The 22,212-nt window shown below is 41.6% G+C and overlaps 1 protein-coding gene and 1 long non-coding RNA gene across 9 annotated transcripts in view; one reads left to right on the forward strand and one right to left on the reverse strand.

Annotated features, from left to right (window-relative positions):
* Nucleotides 1–13,526: 13,526 nt before the first annotated feature.
* Nucleotides 13,527–15,742, reverse strand: LOC136010428 (uncharacterized). The gene is made up of 3 exons (XR_010610873.1): nucleotides 15,513–15,742; nucleotides 14,879–15,067; nucleotides 13,527–14,541 (listed from the first exon to the last, which is right to left on the reverse strand). It is a non-coding gene; the product is annotated as an uncharacterized LOC136010428 (long non-coding RNA).
* Nucleotides 15,743–15,779: 37 nt separating this feature from the next.
* CNOT4 (CCR4-NOT transcription complex subunit 4) overlaps nucleotides 15,780–22,212 on the forward strand; it is an 80,867-nt gene continuing 74,434 nt past the window's right edge. For 5 of the 8 annotated variants that reach the window (XM_065671530.1, XM_065671575.1, XM_065671558.1 and 2 more), the window contains exon 1: nucleotides 15,780–16,185. The gene's annotated coding sequence lies outside the window, so the exon portion shown is untranslated. The remainder of the gene's footprint in view (nucleotides 16,186–22,212) is intronic. The other 3 variants (XM_065671585.1, XM_065671594.1, XM_065671539.1) reach the window with 2 other exon arrangements.

Here is a 22,212-nt window from a genome sequence, read left to right on the forward strand (position 1 = left end):
TTCTTATGATCAGAAGAATAATTGTTAGCAAAAAAGAAGTATTATTTAAATGGCTGAGAGGCCATGCTTAATTTCCTACCTTTAATCTTGAGTGTCATTGTGATCACATCCTGCATAATGGAGTAAAATGAAAATTAAAAGGCTTTTCTGCATCGCAGCTGAAAAAGATGCCTTCTAGAAGTGCATTTACAAAAATAGACCAGTATTTACATTATGAAATATGCCTCTTTTCCAAAAAGTCTAAAGCATTTTTGGCTACTTGTTAAACCATGAAACTTCCTTGAGCTCTTAATTTTGACTGACACTAGGTTTGTACATTTCAACTTACTGGACTGTAAAAACGGGTATAACATTTCATAGTAGGCCTGGAATGCTGATCAACTGGATCTTTAGCCTGGCCCCATCTGAACAGAGAAAAAGAATGTGTTTTGGGATTACATTAAATTGGCAGAGTAAAAAAATCCATGAATTCTTTTACTATACTGGTTAATTTTCCTGAAAACTTCTTAGCTAGTTGTGATCCTGTCTTTGTCGGAAAAAAAGGGTTTTATACATTGAGATAGTTAGCTTGGCATCAAATCTTAGGAGAAAGTCTCAGATCTTTCCCTGCAGCAATTCTCAACAAAATAACTTTGTAATTTGTCTTCCATCCTAGATATTTCTACTGTCAACATGGTATCTAAGCTCAGCAGAGAAACTGCGTGAGGTAAGTGGTTAATCTAGTCCAAGGCAACAAAGAGCTAAACATTCTCAAATTTATATGAATACCTTCCTCAGGGTCCAGGGGCAGGAGGAGAGGACCTGAACATGGGCGAGTGTTGCCTTTCCTGTATAGGTAAGGAAAATTACTGAATGTAAGCATCTCACCAGAAAAGAATGCCTTGATAAAACATTATCAGTAATTTTCCTGCTTGACAACTGAATCTTTAGGATTCCTGTTCAGGCTTCAGAAGTAGAATGAAAATAGTGTTCTTGGCCATGTGATGTGTTGTGAATTATTTTTTTTCTAATTCCTGCTTTGTGACCCTTTTTGCTATCTGTCTTGTTATTCTTTTTTCTCTATCCTAGAATAAAAAATAGCTTCTCTTTTTTTTGGTAATAATTTCTCCATTCAACTTCTGAAGGGGATGAGGCCATGACCAGCCGGAGGGATAATCTGATCATTGTACTGATGTAGCTGCTAGTAGTTGACAAGGGGTGGAGAAACATACAACAGGGGAAATGATAGGAAGACAAAACAGGAGCAAAGTGGAGATACTTGATACAGTAAGTAGAAGTGTTAGCACATAAACTGCCTTATTGATACTCATTCTGTTCAGTGATTTCCGTATCAGATTTGTGGATGGTTGATGTTTTTGCTATTTGCCAGTCCCACAAATTCAGGCTTTGTCCTGAAATTCATGCTGAGCTATTTCTCAAGCATCTCATATATATTCTGAAGGCTGAATTATACACTTACTGCATCCTTTTGGGTTCCCATCAGAGAATGGGTGTGTTTGAATAAGTGTAAAGCTACAGAAATGTAATGAGGTCATTTGGGCAACACTGAAGGTGCATAAAGTTGCATACAGTAAAAATCTGTGTGCTAATCATGTAAAGCACAGGCTTTCTCTAAGTGGGTATAATACAGGAAATAGGAGAGGAAGTATCTTGACAGTCAATCAGAGCCAAATTGAAAGAAATCATTACTTTATTTTTACAAATTGAGTGAATTTGATATGGAACCAGTGACATGCAGGGAAAAAGGGCAGTCACAATGCCGTCTGTACTGCAATGTAAAATTGTTTCACAAATTATACTACCATTCTGTTAATTATCTTCCCAGCACTGCCCACTTCTTTGGAGTTCTCTATGTTCAAGATAAGAAGCTCCTGTACACCAGAGATGCGTGCAGAATTTCCCTAGCCTTACGCTCTGAGGTATCTTATTTGAAGGAAAACGCTGTTTGAATAGGTAGCATAAGAAAGGATTTGCTTTCTGCTCCAGTCCATTTTTGTTTTGTTGAAGTTTCCTGAGGGTTGGGGAGGATTATCTTCAAGAGCAAGAATCTGAAGACTATGGACTGAACAAATCCAGTTTCTGGAATAGGCAACTGTGTTAATTGGCTCTGCTGTCAAAATATTTCACTGTAAGTCACATGTCTGTTAAAGTCTCCTCCTGCCTTATTTGGTTATGACTGTGCTGCAGAAGGATAATGAGAAGCAATATTAGCTGTTCACAATTAATGGTGCAATTGTTAAGAGCACATATTCAGTAACTCCTGCCAAGGTGACACCTTAGGCACTGGAGCACTGAACTATATTATGTGCTTGAGTGATCAAGGCTGGAGTTTATTGCTTGTGCTCATTCAGTTGCTTAAGTGCTTAAGAATAGAGTAGTATAAACCCTTTATCTTATATACAGGTTTCTGAGCTGTGTATACCTCTCTTCTAGATGGTGTCAGATGGTCAAAATTAATTTTCTTCATCACTCAAAAGTGTTCTTATCCTAAATCAGACAAACCTAAACCTCTGCCTTTGAAATGCAGTGCTGAGAAACACCTGGTCAGCTAATCTGAGCTCTCATAAAATGAGACCTAACCAGTGGAGAAGAAAAAATTCTCAGAGTTAATTGTATGTGTCTGTAGATGTCCAGCATGGTGGAATGATAATCCTTTATGTCCTTCTGCAAGCCAAAACTACTACTATCGTATATTAACTTTAGCAGAATTATAATGAAGCATACTTTAGAGAATAGTTCACTCCAAAGTTAATAACCTATTGAAAGCATGCATACAAGAAATACTGATTTGAAGAACAGAAATTCAAAATTTAGGACCTCCATTCATTATTATGGTTGGTATCTGTCTGAAGGGTCATACCAGTTCTCTTAAGTAGACAGCATAGAATCATGATTATGATCTCAGGGTAGCTTTACATCTTGTGCTATCTCTTTGTAAACTACAATCAATATTTGTTTGGAAAGAACACTCAGAATGTGTCACTCAGCTGCATTCCTAGGCACCTACCTATTAACTATATAATTTTGTTTTTCTTATGCATCACTCTCAGTCTTGTTTAATATACAGTCTCTGTGCAGAAACAAGTAGTTGCAGTGAGGTCCAGCCCAGGAGAAGCTTGAGGTACTGACTCATTCTGAGACACTGAGGGAAAGGTTTGCTTGCAGGTATATTTAGACTATTAACTACACAAGGACACTGAGCTATGAGAACCCGTAAAAATTAGGTGGCCTTTTTTTTAATGAAGATTTTATTGTGCCTTTTTGGTGGTTTGGTTTCACATTGGTTTATACTGGCAGATGATAAGCATGTTTTAGAGTGTGATATACCAGAATTTCTAGTGTCAATTTTGAGGTGAGACCCAGACAGCATTATAGGAAAGATTAATGCCTCCCTGTCACTGGAGGAGTTCAGATCACTTGTCCAGGTTGTGAGAGGCTTGCTAAGTTCTGCCCTCCCCAGCCTAACATACATCTACTTCACATCAAGGTGGGAGGGGACTTTGGCATTGGGCGCTCTCAATGTCTCATTATTGCCAGTTCATTTGCAAAAGTAATTAAACTTTCGCAAGATATGGAACTAGAACCTGTCAGGGAATGCGGTATTGATAATCCTACCATTCAGAAAACTAACCTGACCACCACATAGAGAATATTTCTCCTCCAGTTTCTCTTGATGATTAAGTCTTTGGGGCAAAAGCATCACCGTCAACCAAAAGACTTGAGAAGCACAACCCAAGGCCCTCAACTGCCTAGAGCTCTTGCTCAAGTAATGTGAGACTCAAATACTAATTTACTTTCTGCCTAAATCACAATGAAATGTAACTTAAAGTTCAACTACATTGGAAAGGTCTTGAAAGCCTGAGCCATATGTAAAAGTGACACCACTTCCACCAGCTCTGTCAACCTGACCAGCTGTAGCTTTTTTTTTTTCTTTACAGGTATTCCAAACTCAGGCAATCTGTAGTCTAAGGGCAGATTTTTAGGGTTTTTTTCCTGATTGCAGCAAGAACCAAAACATATTTTTATTTTTATTGTTCAGAGCCATTCTTTTAATAATTCCTAGTTTGTCTACTCAGATAGATCAGTGAGTCATATAGCCCCAGTGCTCTCAATAAACTGGATTTCTTGTCTGAAAGCTCTGTGCCTTTTCTCTTTAATCATGGTTCCATAAAATAAGTCTCAAAGTAAGACTCAAGTCTTACCTCATACCAACTTTCCTGCATAGCACCTGAAAAAGGACTTTTTGAGGAGTTTGTCTCCCTCTAGAATTAACAGCCTTTTGCATTGTTAAGGCCTCCTGCTTATAAACAACTTACCTCCTCTAAGTTTGTGCAAACACAAACTTAGCAAAAGTTAAAGGGATAATAAAATAATTGATGGTACTTAAAATTAAGGGAAAAAAATAGGAGGAAGATAAGTACACACACAGCTGATATCACCTAAGGTAGCATATGTTCTTATTTACATTATGCTCTTCTGCCCACATCCTTCTCTCATCCAAATCATGGCTGGTGTCAGCCACACCATAGTAAGTTCTTCCACGGAAGCCTGGCTGCCTTTGCTAAAGCCAGTTGACACAAGCAGTGCCGTGGTAGGACAAGAGTAATTTACTTTCTGGCAACCTTTTGTCACATGCTGTGACATGAACAAACTGCCCAAGCTCAGCCTTTTCCCAGTGGGGCACACCTCACAGGTAATTGTGCTGTCAGTCTGCTCCGCAGCAGACTAAGCTGCCAGAGCTCACTTTTAAAATTTTTATTTAAAATGACTGCCTGAATTTCACAGGTGGAAAAGCTTACGCACTTCCTAAAAACAGGGCTTAAAGCCACCATCTTTTTGAACATTTGTATGCTGAAACTTGTGGAGACTTCTTTCATTAACTGGTTGCTTCATGACGTGCAGGGCTGTTCTATCCACATGTAAGGCAGATGTGACATGCTACTAAGCTTTAAAGGTCTGTACAAGCTGTAGATGAGCCATGAAAACCTAAGGTGGCTCTGTTTATCCTCTTAATTCCTCAGTTATCTGAGGTGAAAGGTAACAATTAAAGGTGAATGCTGTATCAAATGCACACTGCTCAAAATATTAGCCAAGCACCTTCTACAGTTTTGATTGTTCAGTCACATCACCAATTAGAAAGCAATGCCTAATAAAACTCAATTAGGCCATCATGTTCTGCTTTGCATAGAAGTACAACAAAACCATTGTTATTCTTTCAGCGGTTTTACTTCACAATTTGAGACCTGTGCTCTTTGTTTCTGCTCTTTTACTTTTCATTAAAATAATTCTACCTCAATAAATAGATATTGTACCTATTTAACTATTTTTAAATAAAATCCACAGAGGTATTTTCACTTACATTAAGAAATTGAGGTAAGCTTGAATTTTAACTAGATCTTGCAGATGAAAAAATAACTCCCTTGTTTTTAATTGAGATCTCAGCTGAGGCAACTTACTGCTTACCTGTCTTACCTGAGGTGAGAACATAAGACTCCACTTTAGTGAGAAAAGGTCTAAGTGTTTCCTCTGATTCCTGTGCCTTTGAAGTAGGCCTGCAATGAGTCAAGGTATATACTGCTCAGAAGAATGAGGAAAGGTATATATTACTCAGAAGGAAGAAAGTGCAGTGTCTAGATTCCTATTTGCAAAGAGGAGGAGCAAAAAACAGAAGCAACCAGCAACTTGCTTCCCTCTCATCCCTGATTTTGGTAAAGGCTCTTTACCCAAGTGGAAAGTAGCTGGCTGTCCACCTAATCTTTATGCTCCTACTCTGCTGCTTCTGTGCTTGAGAGTGAAGAAAACAATGGCCCACCACGTTGGCTGAATGAATGACTTGCCTTTGAAGAACAATGAATCTGTCCACATGTTTATGGTTGAACCTGCTGTTAGGCATCACCCTGTGCATCTTACTCCATGGTACATTCCTGTCGTGGTTTAAACCCAGCCACACAGCCCATCCACTCACTCCCCCCCCGCCATCTTGCCTTCCCCCTACTCCTGGAGGGACGAAGAGGAGAATCGAAAAGAATGCAACTCCCACGGGTTGAGATAAGAACAGTTTAGTAACTAAGGTATAACACAAATCACTACTGCTACCACCAATAATAATAATGATAAAGGAAATAACAAGGGGAAAGAATACAACACCTCATCACCAGCCGACCGATAACTCGCCCACCCCACCCAACTGAGCACCGACCGATACCTCATCCAACCCTGCAGTGAACTAGCCCTTCCAGGGTAACTCTCTGTTACATCCTGGGCATGAAGTGCTGTGGTATGGAATACCTCTTTGGCTAGTTTGGGTCAGGTGTCCTGTCTCTGCTTCCTCCCAGCTTCCCCTCCTCCTTGGCAGAGCATGAGGCTCAGAAAGTCCTTGGTCAGACTAAAACATTTGAGTGGTAACTAAAAATATTAGTGTTATCAGTGCTGTTCCCAGGCCAAAAGTCAAAACACAGCACTGAATCAGCTACCAAGAAGGAGAAAAATGGCTGCTACTGCTGAACCCAGGACAATTCCTTACTCTTTTCTCTCAGGAGATTCTTTACTACCTGCTATTCTCCTTAGTCATAGCTTTACCCTGAAGTCTTTTCCAAATTTATTCTGACATAATACACCCAAGAGATGAAACGTGTAAGATTCTGGATACAGCTGGTAGAATATGCTGGGTACCCACTTTTTTCACAGAATCATAGAATAGTTAGGGTTGGAAAGGACCTGAAAATCATCTAGTTCCAACACCCCTGCCATGGGCAGGGACACCTCACACTAAACCATCCCACCCAAAGCTCTGTCCAACCTGGCCTTGAACACCACCAGGGATGGAACATTCGCAGCTTCCTTGGGCCACCCTTTTTTTGTTTTGTTATTGGTTTTTTTTTTTTGTATCATAAGACTATACCCAGTGTTTTCAACAGTGTAAGTCTAATATTTAACATGGAAATCCTGTGTGGAAAACTTGCAGAATGGAACTCTCTTACAGAGAGGATGGATTTTCATTGACCTCAGGGGAAGTTGCAAATGCTCACCTGTTTTGGAAATCAGGCTTCTTTAATAGGATCTCATGTAAATATAAACACCTAAAAACTATAAGCACCTAAAAGTTTTGAAAGTTGTGGCTTTTAGACATCGCACTGTTTTGTTTACTAGTTAGGAGAAATACTGCTAGGCGTGGAATAAAACCACAAAAAACCTCGGCATATCCTTCCTTCTCCCCATGTCAATCCAACAACTGTGCAGTACTTTTTAAGGCCCAGCTTACAGTGATTTTGCATGAAACAAATTATAAGCACTTCAGGCAAGCATGACACAGTCCACTATCAGCTGGAGTGCTGATGACACATCTGTTCTGAAGCTTTCCATGTAAAAATTCATTTTGGTTTCCAATGTACGATACCAATACAAAGAGAGAAAGGAGAAAAAAACCAAATGAAAGTAAGTTAAATGCAGCCCATGGTTTACATTGTTTAGCAAAATATGGCTGCTATCAGAGTAAGATTTTAAAATAACCTATTTCATAATCAGAGGTAATTTATAACTCCTTAAAAAAAGAAAGTGCTAGATTAGGGGTAAAACAAACTAGGTCTACCCCGGGATTTAATTCTACTGGCCTGCCAGCAGGAAATTCTGCTATTCATGCAGTAATGTGTCAAAGATTTCAAAATGTTGCAGGAGAAAACAGCAAAATTTTAAAATGCAGCTGAAAGAATAAAAAATATATATTAAAATATTAAAATATCTACCATCCTTTAGGTGTCTTGGTTAACCTATAGAATATGGTTGGGTTACCAGCCTGGTCTCTCTTCCCCCTGGATATGATCCCTGCCCTCGGTGGCTCTCAGCCAGGCCCTGTCATGGAGGAGAGCACTGGAGGGAAGATGGAGCAGAAGGGGAAAGAACAACACAAGGCACACAGCAGAACCTTCACCCTGTAAGCGTGTCGAGCACAGGCTGTTAAGAAGAGGAAATGTTCTCTATCAGAATATAAGGGCCAAATTTCTCTGTACAGCAGTGCATCTATGTCATACAGAGTTTCAGTTACAGTGCTGCCTATACGCAAGACTGATCTTATTATTCTGTGATCTCTCATTTGTCATCATTACAGTTGGGTTCCTGCAGCTCCTTGAGGAACATACACATATTTCTGATTAACAAATGCTTTGACTTTCCTAGTTAACCTATTATTTTGCCTATCTAACCTATAATTTCAAGTTTGTTTCTCTATCAGCATTATTTATAGAGCATAAAATTAGCTGTTGTAGCTCACATTCCTTTGGCAAAAGGAAGTAGATCTGCCTGGAAAATTGCAAGATTGCAGCTGGAGCTTGTCTGGTGCAATATATTTACAAGCATCAAAGTTCACCTCAGCACTTAAATGCAGTGTCATACTTTCTTGACAGATGAGCTCCTGTCACACCTGGCCTATGCAGAACACAAGTTCCAATGCCAATAAAGTCAGTGGACTTTCTTGTAACAGTTCCTGTTTATATGGCAGCCATAGAATCAATATGCAGGATGAAGTATTGCATTTTCTCAAGCCGTGCACTTTTTATTTTGTCTCAGCAAATCCCATACGGCTGAGGCGTTTTTACAAGAATGCGAGCAATTTTGAGCTCTGTGGAAAATGCTGAGTGCTGTCAGAGGCAGGCAGAGAAGGGCAGAAGAGGAAAAATACATTCCTTTGAACACACTAATATAGATGGCAATTAAGGGACACAACAACAATGAGCAATCATTCTCTCACATAATGTATGTTGTGCTTTAAAGAGCAGGTGAGGACTCTGAAAATAATAAGTAACATAATGAAGTCCTGTCTACACATGGATTGTTACTTCAAATATTCTAGGTGAGTTGACTTGAGTGCATTCACAAAGATTGTTTCAAAGTGGCTGGGCTTTTTTTTTGCATGAATGAAACTCAGGCTTAGCAGCCCACAGCTGTAAGGTACATCAAGCTCGTGAGAGGATTCTCTCAATTTTCTAATGATTTTCCCTCATTGTATAATGTGATAAGGTTTATTTGCTGTCTGGCCCCTGAGTGCCCTCTTCTGTTAAAAGATCATCCAGATTAGATATGTTATCACTCTCACTGAATGCTGATGGCTTCCTTTGTAATTCCAGTGTGTGTGTGTTTCCAGATTCACACATCTAAAGCAGCGCCTCTTTTGCTCCCCTGATATTGTCTCATGGGTTCTGTGTAACACGTCCAGCCCCAACTCTATGACACTGCCTCAAATATTAGGATTTGTGAGTGCTGACCACACTGAATGCAACAGAGAGACATTCCAGAGAAATGAACCACTGCCACCATAAAGCAAAATAACGTTGCCTGGTCTACAAGAGGACAAGGGACATGAATAGGATCGCCAACATTTCTAAATGTCCAGAATAGGATGTGCTGTGAAAGATTTATCCATGGGAAGTCTCTGCTGAACACCATTGTTGTAATGTAGCCAGGTGATTTACCACAGCTGTCAAATGATGTCACTTCAAATAGGGAACTGTAGAGCTGGGTTTTTATAAACCACTAAACTGAAATACAAACACTAAGGTTACAAAAATTCTGTTTGAAATCCAGATAAACAGTCAGCTTGAAAATGCTGCAGGGGGAAATATTCCTGTATAATATATGTACTGTAGCTCTGCATCTCTAAACCAAGTAGTATCTGGTTGCCATCTCTGGTGGTGGACACAAGCTATATGAACCATAAGCTTCTTTCCATCTGTTTGGCACTGCCTTCCCTAGTGTGGTCATTGTGGTACTCCACAAACAAGAACTAAAATCTTTTGTCCCCAGCTCGCGCTACTTGACTATGTATCTGGACTCACTGCTACTCTTCCTGCCACTCAAATAATGTGGTAGCACTGCATGAGTTAAAAGAGAATACAGACTGCAGGGCAGGCATATTTATTGCAACAGCAGATGCAGAAAAAAAGCAATAGCAAATATACTTTGGCTCATAGTTTTTTCAGCACTCTTTAGCTCCTTTCACATTTTATGAGATGAATTACCAAAATTAAACATTTCGAAATGCTGAGATTATACGACACTTGTAATAAAATCTTTAGCAGTATAACATTCTTGGATTCAGGCCAATTGCTTTAAAGTCTGTTCCCTTCTGGTGCACGTGAGGCTGACCTGTGTGTGTTATAGGAGTTCTTAAGGCAAAGACTGTGCTCCATTTTACTATGCAGAGAGCAAAGCAACACAGCCTTCTTGGTTGCTTATCCGTATGGTGCCTCTTTCACTTCTGCAACTGAATATATTTCAGTACCCTTCTAAGCAATGCTGCATATTGTTCTGATTTATCCATTGCCTTTCTTTGGTAAGACTTTTTCGCATCTTGTGGAAACACACTTCAGGGTAACATTACTATAGAGGCACACATAGAAGTGCAAACTTGAATCCTGTTACTATTCACCTTTCATAAGCCCAGCATCTTCTTCCCTCCTTTCCTTTCCAGTACCAGCACAGGATTTCTATGGAGAGGAGATGTAGAATAGGACGCATCTTATTTTGTTACACACTACTGGGTTCCCTGGGAACATCCATTTCTTAGGGGAGCCCAGACTAGAAAAAACATATGGGAATCACATTTCAAAATTGGGGAAAAAAAAACCCCAAACCTATTATCATTGGTGCTGAGTTCAGTGTAGAAATGACAAATACTTGCAAATTGTCTCTGACAACCAAGGCACCATTATGATGAGGAACATGAGTCTTGCAAACTTCTTGATGCATAAAAGATGTTTCAAAAAAAAGAAAAGGAGGATAAGAGGAAGTCCACGGATTCTATGAATGGATTTCAGCACAGGAGCCAGAAGGCAAAAAAAGAGCTGGAAGAATGCTTGTGACAACTTGTGTTAACTTTCACTCGGTGTCTAGACCCAGAGGAGTTTGGAACAAAGAAAACAATGTACAGGAAAATTTGCTGTAAATTGTGCAGAAGGAAACAGACCTCTGAAGAACATTAGAAGTAGTGGTGGCTTCCTGGAGATCCCCACTGCACCCTTTCCAGAAAACAGGAGTGATTTTCTGTCTTCATTTGCAAAGATAGGTGCATTTAGCAGATAAGGTGCGCTGTGACAGAGTTATGCTGAATAAGTAAAAATTATCATGCAAAAATTGGCAGAGGCATCCCACTAAAGTTTTTGTTTTCCCTTAATAACACAAAAACATTAACAAAGATGCAGCTCTTTCGTATCTTTTGCTATAATACATTATTTTTCAGCACTGTATTCTCTCATTTAAGAAAGAGCAGGACAAATCCCTCCTCCTGTTTCCCTGAGCAGTATAGACACCTCCTCTTTATCATGGATTTTGAACAAGACATGATGAACGTCTGCCACTTGCAGCAAATATTGATCAGAGTGTTTGTAAGGCTCCTCCACCTGCTGTTCAATTTCCTAACAAAGCCTGTTATTATTATTCTACAGTTACTCAGAACAGTCATACAGTTCCTTTCTCCAACACATTTGCCCAGCAAAAGGCATCATTAGCCAGAGAAGCAAAAAGATGTCTGGATCTCCCAGAGTGACAAAAGGAATGGATGCATCATTAACATCCATTGCAGTCTGGGGAGCAATTCTTATTTTTGTTGCAGTAAATAAGGCTGAATTTCTAAAAAAACCTGTCATCAACTATTATATATCATTCTGCATTAATATCTGTGAACTTTCCATAGTAATCAACAAGGCTTTGCAGAAGCTTGAAAAAATACCTTTTTTTCCTATTTATGAAACCTGACTTTGAGACTGAAATATAGGCACATGTGTCCAGCCACTGCTTCCAGCACAAATTAGGGTCAAGAAGTTTCCAAATCTTGATGTATTTTCAAAGTGCTGCTGTACTGGTTATTTGTTGCTGAATATTCAAACTGTAGTCCGTACAGATGCCTTGCAAAATTTACTATCCTAAAAGTCCCAGCATAATTAATCTTCATCCCAACCAGCCACGGGAATTACTAAACCTTCACCTCATCCTTTTCTGCCAGTATTGGTACACCACCACTGTGTCTCTTTCTAGTCCCTTCTCAGGACACTCCACTGTTGATCTCTGTTGTGTTTCCTCCATACAGCTTGGCAGCCATTTGAGATAGTGGTAGCTTAACACCAGTGGAGTCCTGAAAATAGCCACAGAATAATAGCAGAATCGCAGTAGGTTCCTATATCCTGCACCTGGGTTGGGGCAATCCCAAACACAGGAGAATGGATTCAGAGCAGCCCTGAGGAGAAGGACTTGGGGGTGTTGGCTGATGAGAAGCTCAACATGAGTGGGCAGTGTGTGATTGCAGCCCCGAAAGCAAACTGTATACTGGGCTGCATCAACAGAAGCATGGCCAGCAGGTCAAGGGAGGTGATTCTCCCCCTCTACTCTGTTCTTATAAGACCCCTCTTGGAGTACAGTGTGCAGTTCTCATATCTTCAACACAAGAGGGATGTGGACTTGTTGGAATGAGTCCAGAGGAAGGTCAAAAGATGATCAGAGGGTTGGAGCATCTCTCTTATGAAGACAGGCTGAGAGAGTTGGGGTTGTTCGGCCTGGAGAAGGCTGCATGGAGCCCTTAAGCAGCCTTCCAGTACCTAAAGGGGGCCAACAAGAAATCTGGAGAGGGATATTTTATAAGGGCATGTAGTGACAGGACAAGGGGAAATGGATTTCAACTGAAATAGATTTAGATTACATATTAGGAAGAAGGGTGGTGAGACACTGGCACAGGTTGCCCAGAGAAGCTGTGGCTGCCCCATCCCTGGCAGTGTTCAACGCAAGGTTGGACGGAGCTTGGAGCAACCTGGCCTAGTGGAAGGTGTCGCTGCCCATGGCAGCGGGGTTGGAACTAGATGATCTTTGTGGTCCCTTCCAACTGTAACCATTCTGTGATTTGTTCCACGAGACAGTGGCCATGGAGCATTGCCTGGAAGAACACCTTCCCAGCACACGGTGGTAATCAATGCAGAACAGTGAGTATGCAACAAGTCACGGGGAAACCACAATGCATAGATTGTACAGATACACATTTTTACTCTAGCTAGCGTGCATTGGTTATTTCCAAGAAAACGTATTCTGAAAGCTTTTCCTTGTACATATGGAAACAATTTCTTAGGAACAGTCCTGCTCAGTTATCAGACCTGTTCAAAACAAATGAAAGGCACACATTTCCAGAAGCAAATAAGGTGACAAAACGTGGCTATGTAAGACTGATCTAATGAAAACAATTACACTTACTTAAAAGCAAGAAAATAAATAATTTTAAAACATCTTGAATCTTACGATGTCCACATGACGGCCTAGTGAATTATTCCTACCAGATTAAAGCAAAGGTGGTAGCAGGGCTATGGGTAACCTTCTGTAACATCATCCAAAGAAATCTTGAGCCATGTAGATTTTTTTTTCTACATTATTATTGGATACTGCTGAAATTTGTGTTCATGCAGGGCTCAGCAAATGGGTATGGACAGACTCTTACTAAGGGAAAGACTCCTCAGTAGTGGATTAAAAGAAATCACAGAATTCACTTAACAAACCGCTTCAACTCTAAGAAGTGCACCTTTTAGATTTATTATTTTAAATCTTTCTTTCCAAGTCAGACTACTTGCTTTTATTCAACAGGAAACATTCCTATGTATTAGATGTGTCAGCAATTACATTACATATATAAGTTACTAACATAATGGGTACTTCTGAAACATAATGCTTTATACACAGGTTGATGTGACAATGTGAAAGGTATTAACTTTTGGAGAAATACATTATTTATATATATATATATAGTCACCTGAATTTGATTAATATGTAGCTATATATATGGAGTATACGTTACAGTTGAATACATATGCAGAGAACCACAGAATTTCTCACATTTATAGGTGTTTATATTCCATTATATGTTTTATTTTCAAAAGAACATTGCCTTTGTGTTTATATGTCAAGACTACTGCTGAAAACAGAACTTATGTTTATGCAGACCTGGGTCTTGCCTACAGTCAGAAGTGGTAAAGTTAATTCACAGAGCTTTCCTGTTGTGGATATATGTATATCAATATAAAATTTAATATGCATAAGGTAATGTTAACTTGTTTTAGGAAGAAGAATAAACTATGCCAAGACAAGGCACATTACTGTTAGTAGGATGAACGTATTGCACTTGGCTGTACTAGTATTACACTTCAATCTAAGATGCATACATGAAGAAAAAAAAATCATGCCACTAAACAAAGTAATTATGCCAGTGCATTCTGTGATGAAAACCTCTCTTTCCTATCCATTGCTGAAAAAAGTAAAATTCTCAGGCAGTTAATTTCATGGCAAAAGTAGCAATAGCTTGTGCACTGGAGGTAAGTGATAATGAAACACCAAGGCTGTCTGTTTGGAGAGCTGAAGATGCCAGTGCAAGGAGAGACACTGGATAGCACTAAAGGCAGTGAGTAAAAGTGCTCTTTTTATCTGTTAGCTGAGATGATGAGGTCCTTTGTGTGGCACCAGGATTACAGGAAAAAGGGAGAGTTACGGGTTCAGTTTTAACAGGCCCCTGTCCCAGGCTGTCTGTGGTAGAAAGACAAAAACAATGTGATTTGTGCGAGTTTCTGACAACACAAAGACAAAAGAAGAAGAAAAAAATGCTTTTTGGGCAGGTGAAATATCTCTACTCCTCTACTTGACAAGGAGAGCAAGAAGTTGCTTCTGTCAAAATTACTTACAACCCCTATGCATGAAAACAAAATTTGCCTGGATTTTGCAAATGAAGGGAGAAAACCCAAGGAAACACCTCATTCTGTGCCGTTGGGCTCTGTTCCAAATGGGGCATGGACTTGGAAAATCCTAATAATAGTAACAGCAACTTGTTCATCGAAGGAACAGCACCACCATGGGAAAGCCATACCTGGGCACAGGGAAGTGCTGGTCAGGTCAGGGGACGCTTTGGCCACCCGAAGCTGAGCCTGGCAGGACAGCAGCACAGTGTCCCAGGAACCGGGGGGACATGGGAGTGGTTTCCAAACTTTGCACCTCCAGAAACAGATGTCCTCATTAGAGAAGCGATCCTGTCATTCCGAGTTCTCCTGTTTGCAGCCTGTGAGGGTGGAAAAAAATAGAGGGGAAAAAAGGGAAGGATAAGTGGGGAGATAGCGCGGGGGTGTCTTCTCGGGGAGCGAGGCTGGCAAAGTTGGGGTCCTGGTAGGAGCGGGACAGCAGACGGCGACCGGGACAGGGCAGGGCGCAGTCCCGCTGTCCTGCATGTGAGGGGAAGGAGGCGCTGTGAGGAACTGCTGTCTGTGTTGAGTTTCGTGGGAGCCGCATCCAGCCCTGAGCTAAACGCCGCGGCAGCCGTCCTGGCTGACTGACAGCCGCTTTCCGGGAGGACATTCCCTCCCCGGACGTTATAGCCCACAGCCGAAACGGTGGCGTGGAGGAAGGCAGACGGGATCGCTTCGACCTGGCGGGGGAAAAGAACCCAAAGGAGCATCAATGAGAGTGGAACATAATAATCACAAAAAAATCAGCCCAGTACTTCCGACCTGCGGAGGTTTAATGGCCAGCAACAGGTGGCTGGAAGTGGAGCGGGTTTACGGCTGGGGTTCCCTGGGGCGGCGCGCTGGGCAGCGGGGCGGCCCTGCCTGGAGAGAGGGCCTGCAGTCCGCCGCCGCATCCGGGCGACGGCGGCGGCAGGAGCCCGGTCCCCGGCTCGGGACCGCCCGGCAGGCACCGCCTCCTCCCGCGCAGCCCGTGCCGGCTCCGCCGCCTACAAGTTCCGTCATGCCGAGCGCCGTCGCGGTTGTTGCTGTCGCCGCTCGCGCCCCCTCCTGCCCGCCCACTGTCGGCGGCGCAAGCGCAAGGGGAGGCGGCGTCCGGGGCAAGTCTCCCTAATGTAAGATGGTGGCCGGGCTGGCAGCGGAGCGCCCCGAGCTCGGAGATTACTCGTCTCTCGCGTAAAGGTCGTCGGAGCAGCCACCCAAGCGCACGGCCGGCCGCCGCCGCAGGTCCCGCTCCAGGAGCAACGCTTCGGTTTTCTCCTACCCGCTTCTCTCTTTTCTCGCCGCCTCTCTCTTTCCCTCCCCACCCTTCTCCTCCTTTCCCTTCGCCTCCTTTCCCGCACGCTCACCCACCCACCCGCCCGCCCCCGCCGTGCCGGGCAGCGTGAGGGAGAGCCGCGCACACGCACCGCGGGCCGGGCAGGGAGGAGGAAGGCGGGTGAGTGCGAGCTGAAGGCCGGGCTGGGGAAGGAAGGAGGAAGGGAAGGAGAGGCGAGGAGATGGGGGGAAGCCGGGCCGCTGTGATTACGAGAGCGCCGAGGCTTCGCTGGGACGGCGAAGGCCTCAGCCCACCCCCCGGTGCCAGCCCCGGCGGCGGGGAGGACGCGCCGGTCCGCTGCCATGCGCGGAGGACACCGGGCCGTGTGGGGAGGGCGAGCGGGCGGCTCCTCCCCGGGGGACGCCGGGGCCGGGGGCTCTCCCCATGCAGTTTCCCGGGGGAGGCTGTGTTTATTTCCTCCCCGCGCGGCGTGGGGGAGCCGCTGGGCCGGGCCGGGCCGCCGGCCGAGGGCGCGGGGGGTCGGTGCCCCCGGAGCCGCTCGCTTGTGCCGGGAGAGGCCGGAGCGGCTGGGAGCGGGGATCGCGGCGTGATTCACTTAGGATTTGCGTGGAAATTTCCTCTCTCCACTTCTTCCTTCTCTCCGGAGCCAGGCTCCATTTGTTCTTGTGATCTGCACTTTTTTTTTTTTCACTGAGAGAGGCAGACAGATGGTAAATGGCAGTCTCTTATATTTGGTGTTATTTTGGACGGTCCGTGTAACCTCCCGAGATTTGTGTGTCAGTAAAATAACCGGTATGTAACTTTCCGTCTCCTACTTGCAAAATCCTAGAAGCTCTTTGCATTTTGTGCGCTAGCAGAAGCAAATGACAAGGCTGCATTCAGGCTCTCATCCTCCTTCCAGCGATGGTCATACAGCTCTACCTGGCAGTCTAAAAGTGAGCTGTGGATGCCTTCATCTGTACAGTAAAAGGGGAGGGAAAATACACTAGATAGTTATCTTAAAATGCTTCGTTACTGTACCTGAAAGGATTTAATTGTCCATGGTTAATGTGTTTGTGTCAGTATGGTGATATCAAGTATGTAGTTCATAGGAGAAGCAATTCTCTTTAGAGCATATGTTAATGCAAGCAATGCCCATCAGCTAGTTAAAGCTGTGGAAGCTCAAGGCCTGCAGATGTTAGCTTACTTCTGCCCAAAAGTTCTAGAAGTTAATGTTGGCCAGTCATGTGTTTACTGAGCCTGTACAGATTTTTAACTTGCTGTGTTTTGTGTGTATTTTGTTTTGGCTTTAAAATGCCTTGACTCCAGCATCCCTTTATTTTGACTCCATGTTCTTGTAAACATGGTGACTGGCACTACCAGAAGAGAAGCTCACACCAAAATACAAATATGTAAAAGAATAAAATTCCTTCTAGACCTTTTCACTCCTTAAAAAAAAAAAAAAGGAAAAAGAAGAAAATAAAGCACATATTTATGAAGAGCAGAGAATAAAATAACAGTTTGTCTCGAGAGGGTGAATTAGTTTCAGATGGCCTACAAATACTCAAATATACTTCTAGTTTCTTAGCATCTAATAATGTAGCAAACTAGTGCATGATCTAAGATCTGTTATACCTTAGGCTTTTGGTATTCTGTGATAGAGTTTCCATTTTATAAGCAAGACGAACACATGCAAGCATTTAGAAATGCTGAGCAGCTGAACTTGGCTGAATTGAAACAAAGTTCATTCTAGGGGAAGGGATTGTTTTGGAAAGGGGGAATGCAATGATAAAATCATCTCGGCTTTTAACTTGCGTGTTTCTTCAGGTGCCTCTTAATTAGCTTTTCGAATGGATAAGTCTTGGAGGGTCCTAACAGCTTGTCCCTTTGTAAAGAAAAGGTGGTTAGTGCCTATCAGGAATACTACTCTACTAATTTCTTGGTACCTTTTCTTCAGAAAGTTTTAGAACAGCTGTACGGTGCTCACTCAGTAAAATGCTTGGGTTAGTAAAGCTGATGAGAGAATATACACAAGTGTGTGGCTTTTTTGTTTAGTTAAAAATATTCATTCTAAACAGATACATGGTGTCCTTCATGGCTGTTGTTCAGGAAAGTTAGGATATTCTTTGTGAATGAAATGTTTTGAAATCACTGACCATGATCTTAAGTGTGGGCCCTGAAGGCTTAACTCTCACAACTATTTCTCAGAATTTTGCTTAACTCTGAAATAAATGAGATTGTTTCAAACAGACAGTGTTTTGTAAGCACAGGTTACTGCTAAGTGAATGATTGTAGATTGCATCTTAGGCATTGGACGAGTAATTTTGTTGTTCTGTTAAGATGAGGCTGATCTATAGGCCTTACCACATGTCGGAAGGAAATTAATTGCTCAGCAAGATCGCTAGGATCAAGAGTTCTTCAGCTTCCACATAGTGAATGGTGTCTAAGGTTGTACAAACCACCTTTTGTCCTTGCTTGCAGCTATGTAGTATTGCTGAGAACTTGAGTAAGTGCATGTGAAAGACTGCATAACTTACCTTTCTTGAATGTCCTGAGTGTTTCAGCTCTTTAAAGATGTTGATGCTTTCTTTGCTTTCCAGTGTCTAACTTCCTTCCTGTGTTGTCCTATTTCTGTTGGATAGAAACAGGGTGAGGAGTCAGAGATCTGTGAATAAACAGACTCCCACCTCTCTGTGCCCCCCTCTTCTGGTTCTTGGAGAATAGTCCAGGATTTCTTCATTTCAGAAGGCTGGTTACCATTTGTTAACATTTCAGCAACTGTATACACTTGACATGCTTGGAAAATGCAGTATAGTAGCAATAGTGTGACATGGCATGAGATGCCCATGGCAGGGGGGTTGGAACTGGATGATCTTGAGGTCCTTTCCAACCCTAACTATTCTATGATTCTATTCTATGATTCTATGCTGCTCAGACCTTCTGGGTCTTCCTGTAAGCAAATTGGGAGGGCAGTATAAGTATCTGTCGGGAAATATGAATATAACCTCTGTAAGTAAAAACATGTATGTATTTTTGCATAAACTATTTAGGTCAGTTAGGTGCATGTTTGTATCCAAATGGGTTTTGTTATGTCATGCCATAAACTTTGTGCTTGGTTTTGTCAGGTGCTGTTTTTCTTGTGTGAGTCTGAAAAGGGAATCCTTATAGTTTTCTTAAGAATTGTGTCAAAGATTCTACTAATTTAGTGAACATTCAGAATACATATTTTTGACTGACTTACTAGACTGGCTGCACAACCTTAATGGAAATAATTATTTTTTAAATTAGTGATTTTCACATAGTATTAAGATCAAGTAGCTTTGGTGGTGGTATGTGTAGTTTTGGTTTGGTTCTTTTTTTCCCTTCCCCTTCACTCTTCTGTGAACATGACAACTCCGATGTATTTCTTGTAGGAATCTATCATTTTAATGGAGCTTACAAGTGTTTCCTAAACACATGTACGAAATAACACATTCATAAGCTCTTATGCATGTGCTTTGACAAATTGAGAGAGCCTGCATCCAAAGCATCAGGAGAATGCAGGCAAAGAGAGTGGCACTCCTCATCACTTTCTGTGTATCCTGAAAGCTATGTACCGTGGTTTTATTCTGGAGCCGAGCATTTTAGTGTTAATTTCATAACAATTAATCACTTTTGTATTTTATTAGGAACTTCAACTGTTGCTGGTTTTCAAAGTGGAGAAAGGTGTGTTGGGGTCAGCATAAGGGTTTGTTTTGTTTTTTTTCTTTTGGTCACCAAGTTAAAAATCAAGGTGGATGTATAGCTCAAGCAAATGTGCTACTGAACTTGGTGGAAATAGAGCTTAGGTCTTGGCTGAGGCTTGTGCCTTGAGCAGTGCTGTCTGCTTTTGAGCAGGTTCTGGGGTTTTTTTTCCTTTTTTTTTTTTTTTTTTTTTTGCAAGGGAAGAAGGAAAACTTCAGCTGTCTGTGAGTGGTCTTATAACGTGCTGTGATCCCAGTATCAGTTTATTTTGTCTTGCAGCTATCTCAAGAAGAACAGATGCCTAATGGGAAATGGGTTCCATTTGACTGCAATACCTGATACAAAGCAACTGTATTTCGAAGTGTCTTGGTTAGGGGACTGAGGGTCCCCTTCTTCAGCATGGTTCCTTGAACTGTCCCTTCTGGGCTATGGGTGCTTTTGCTCATCACAGATTAGCAGTCCTTGATTGCTGGAAGATAACATTGCAATATCTTCTATTTGGTTGCGAGCATTTATTATTAGCACTAGGAATTTGGGGTGGTGATTTTGGTTTTTTTCAGAAGAGATGAAGTGCAAAGTGAGAAACTGAAAATGACAGCATGCTTCCCTTTCTTGACATTAAATTTCTTCTAATGAATTTTTCAAATTCTGAACAGAATCTCAGGAGCTTTGTTAGGAATGACCTAAAAATGTGATGGGAGTGAATGTTCTCTGTGGTCTTCAAGCAGTGTTTCATCCCTGGTTTTACTTTGGCACATTTTTAGGCCTTGTTTGTGGTGGACTGCGACTTAATGTTATGTTTCGGACTGCTGAGCTCAAATCTGTTCCTTGCTTCACAAAAGGGGCATTTAGTTTTCCCGATGTGTGTTCTTAAATGGTTTCTTCCATGCAAGATTTGATACAGAGAAGTAATAACTTAAAGGGCAGCAATCTCTCTCATTGTAGGAGAAAATACACTACACAGGAAGACTCACTACCAGTTTCCCAATTTAATGCAGTGGAAAAGTGAGCAGTTGAACAGTTTGTTTCAGGAACACTGAATTCAACAGATTAACTTTATTTGAAAGGAGGCTACATGTTGTGTTTTGGTTTCAAGTTTCTATGACCAGTGTAGATTTGATGTGAATCCTGTTTGAACCATGTATGTTAATTTTAAATTGCAAGATCCCCAAGATCTTTTTAATTCTTAATCACAAGATTGGTGTATATTAATTTTAAACTGCAAGTGTGAAATAATTGCACTTGAAGGTGGAGTAATATTGTTACTTCTAAGCCCATCTCCTATTACATGTTACAATAATACCATCTTTTTGAAAAATGAACAAAATTTGTGTGCAAGAACGAGAGGAAGTAATTCAGTTATATATGCTTTGGAGTTTGTTATAGAAGTTTTGATGAAGGTAATGTCCCAGACAGGGAAGCATGTGATAGCTCTGTTGTTCAGAGTTTCCATTTTGCAATACAGCCTAGAAATTTAGAAAAATAGGATGAGGAAAGAAGTACGCAGTGCAAATCATTACATGTGTGAAGAATGTGTTCCCCGATCTTTTTCTTCTTTCTCTTTCTCTCCAAATATAATGAGTGATAGATAGGTATATGTAGCTACAGCTGTGCCTGTCACAGACCTAAAACTTCTACACAATCTGTAGAAGTTACCTTGGACTGTTGGATGTTGCAAAAATAGAAGCTACTCTCTTTGAATAGCTACTGCTCCATTATGTGGGACTTCTTCCCTTTTTTTTTCTTTTTTTTCTTTAAATTATTGAATGAAATCTAGAATTAGTCTTCACTATCTCATTCATAAAAAAGTGTCCTCTGAGATCCCCTAACCGAGCATAGAGTGAAAAGCCTGAGCTTGCTAGGTCAAAATTAGTGTTTATAGGTTAACTTGAGTGACAGTTAATTTGAATGCATTTCCCCCAATCAGTGTGAACTGTAGGGGCCCCTAAACTGTTGCAGTTATGTTAAAAGCCCTGGTCTGAATGAGAGAGGCCCAGCAGCATTTATCCAATTTGTCTTAGTGACTTAATCTTACTGCCATTTAGCATATAACTGCTGCTGCTCTCAAGGAGCATGCTTGCATGCACTTCTGTTGGTTGTTTAGTAAGTTGAATCCCTTTGCCTAAGAAGGTAAGCTTTTGTTTTATGAAACTTCATCCTAGGTTAAGGGTCAAGGAAGTTGTAACTGAAGACCCATATTTGATAAATTAATTATAGCTTCTTCCCATCTTTGAAAGTTTCTTTGCTAATACTTTCATTTCATAAAACAGGTATTTAACATTAATATTGTGGTTTCAGAGTTAGTGGCAGGCTGGTTCTGGAACATCAGGTGGCAAGTCTGAAACAAGGATGAATGCTGGTTTTCTTTTACTTCGTGTGCACTGAAAATATGGAGGAACAGCTGGAGAGTTTAAGGAAATACCAGCTTTTATACTCCTCAGGCTGTCTTCTGCACGTGGGTAGTGTCACCTTCTGGCTGGATTA

The sequence above is a fragment of the Lathamus discolor genome, chromosome 1, assembly GCF_037157495.1.
Source record: "Lathamus discolor isolate bLatDis1 chromosome 1, bLatDis1.hap1, whole genome shotgun sequence".
Classification (NCBI taxonomy): Eukaryota; Metazoa; Chordata; class Aves; order Psittaciformes; family Psittacidae; genus Lathamus; species Lathamus discolor.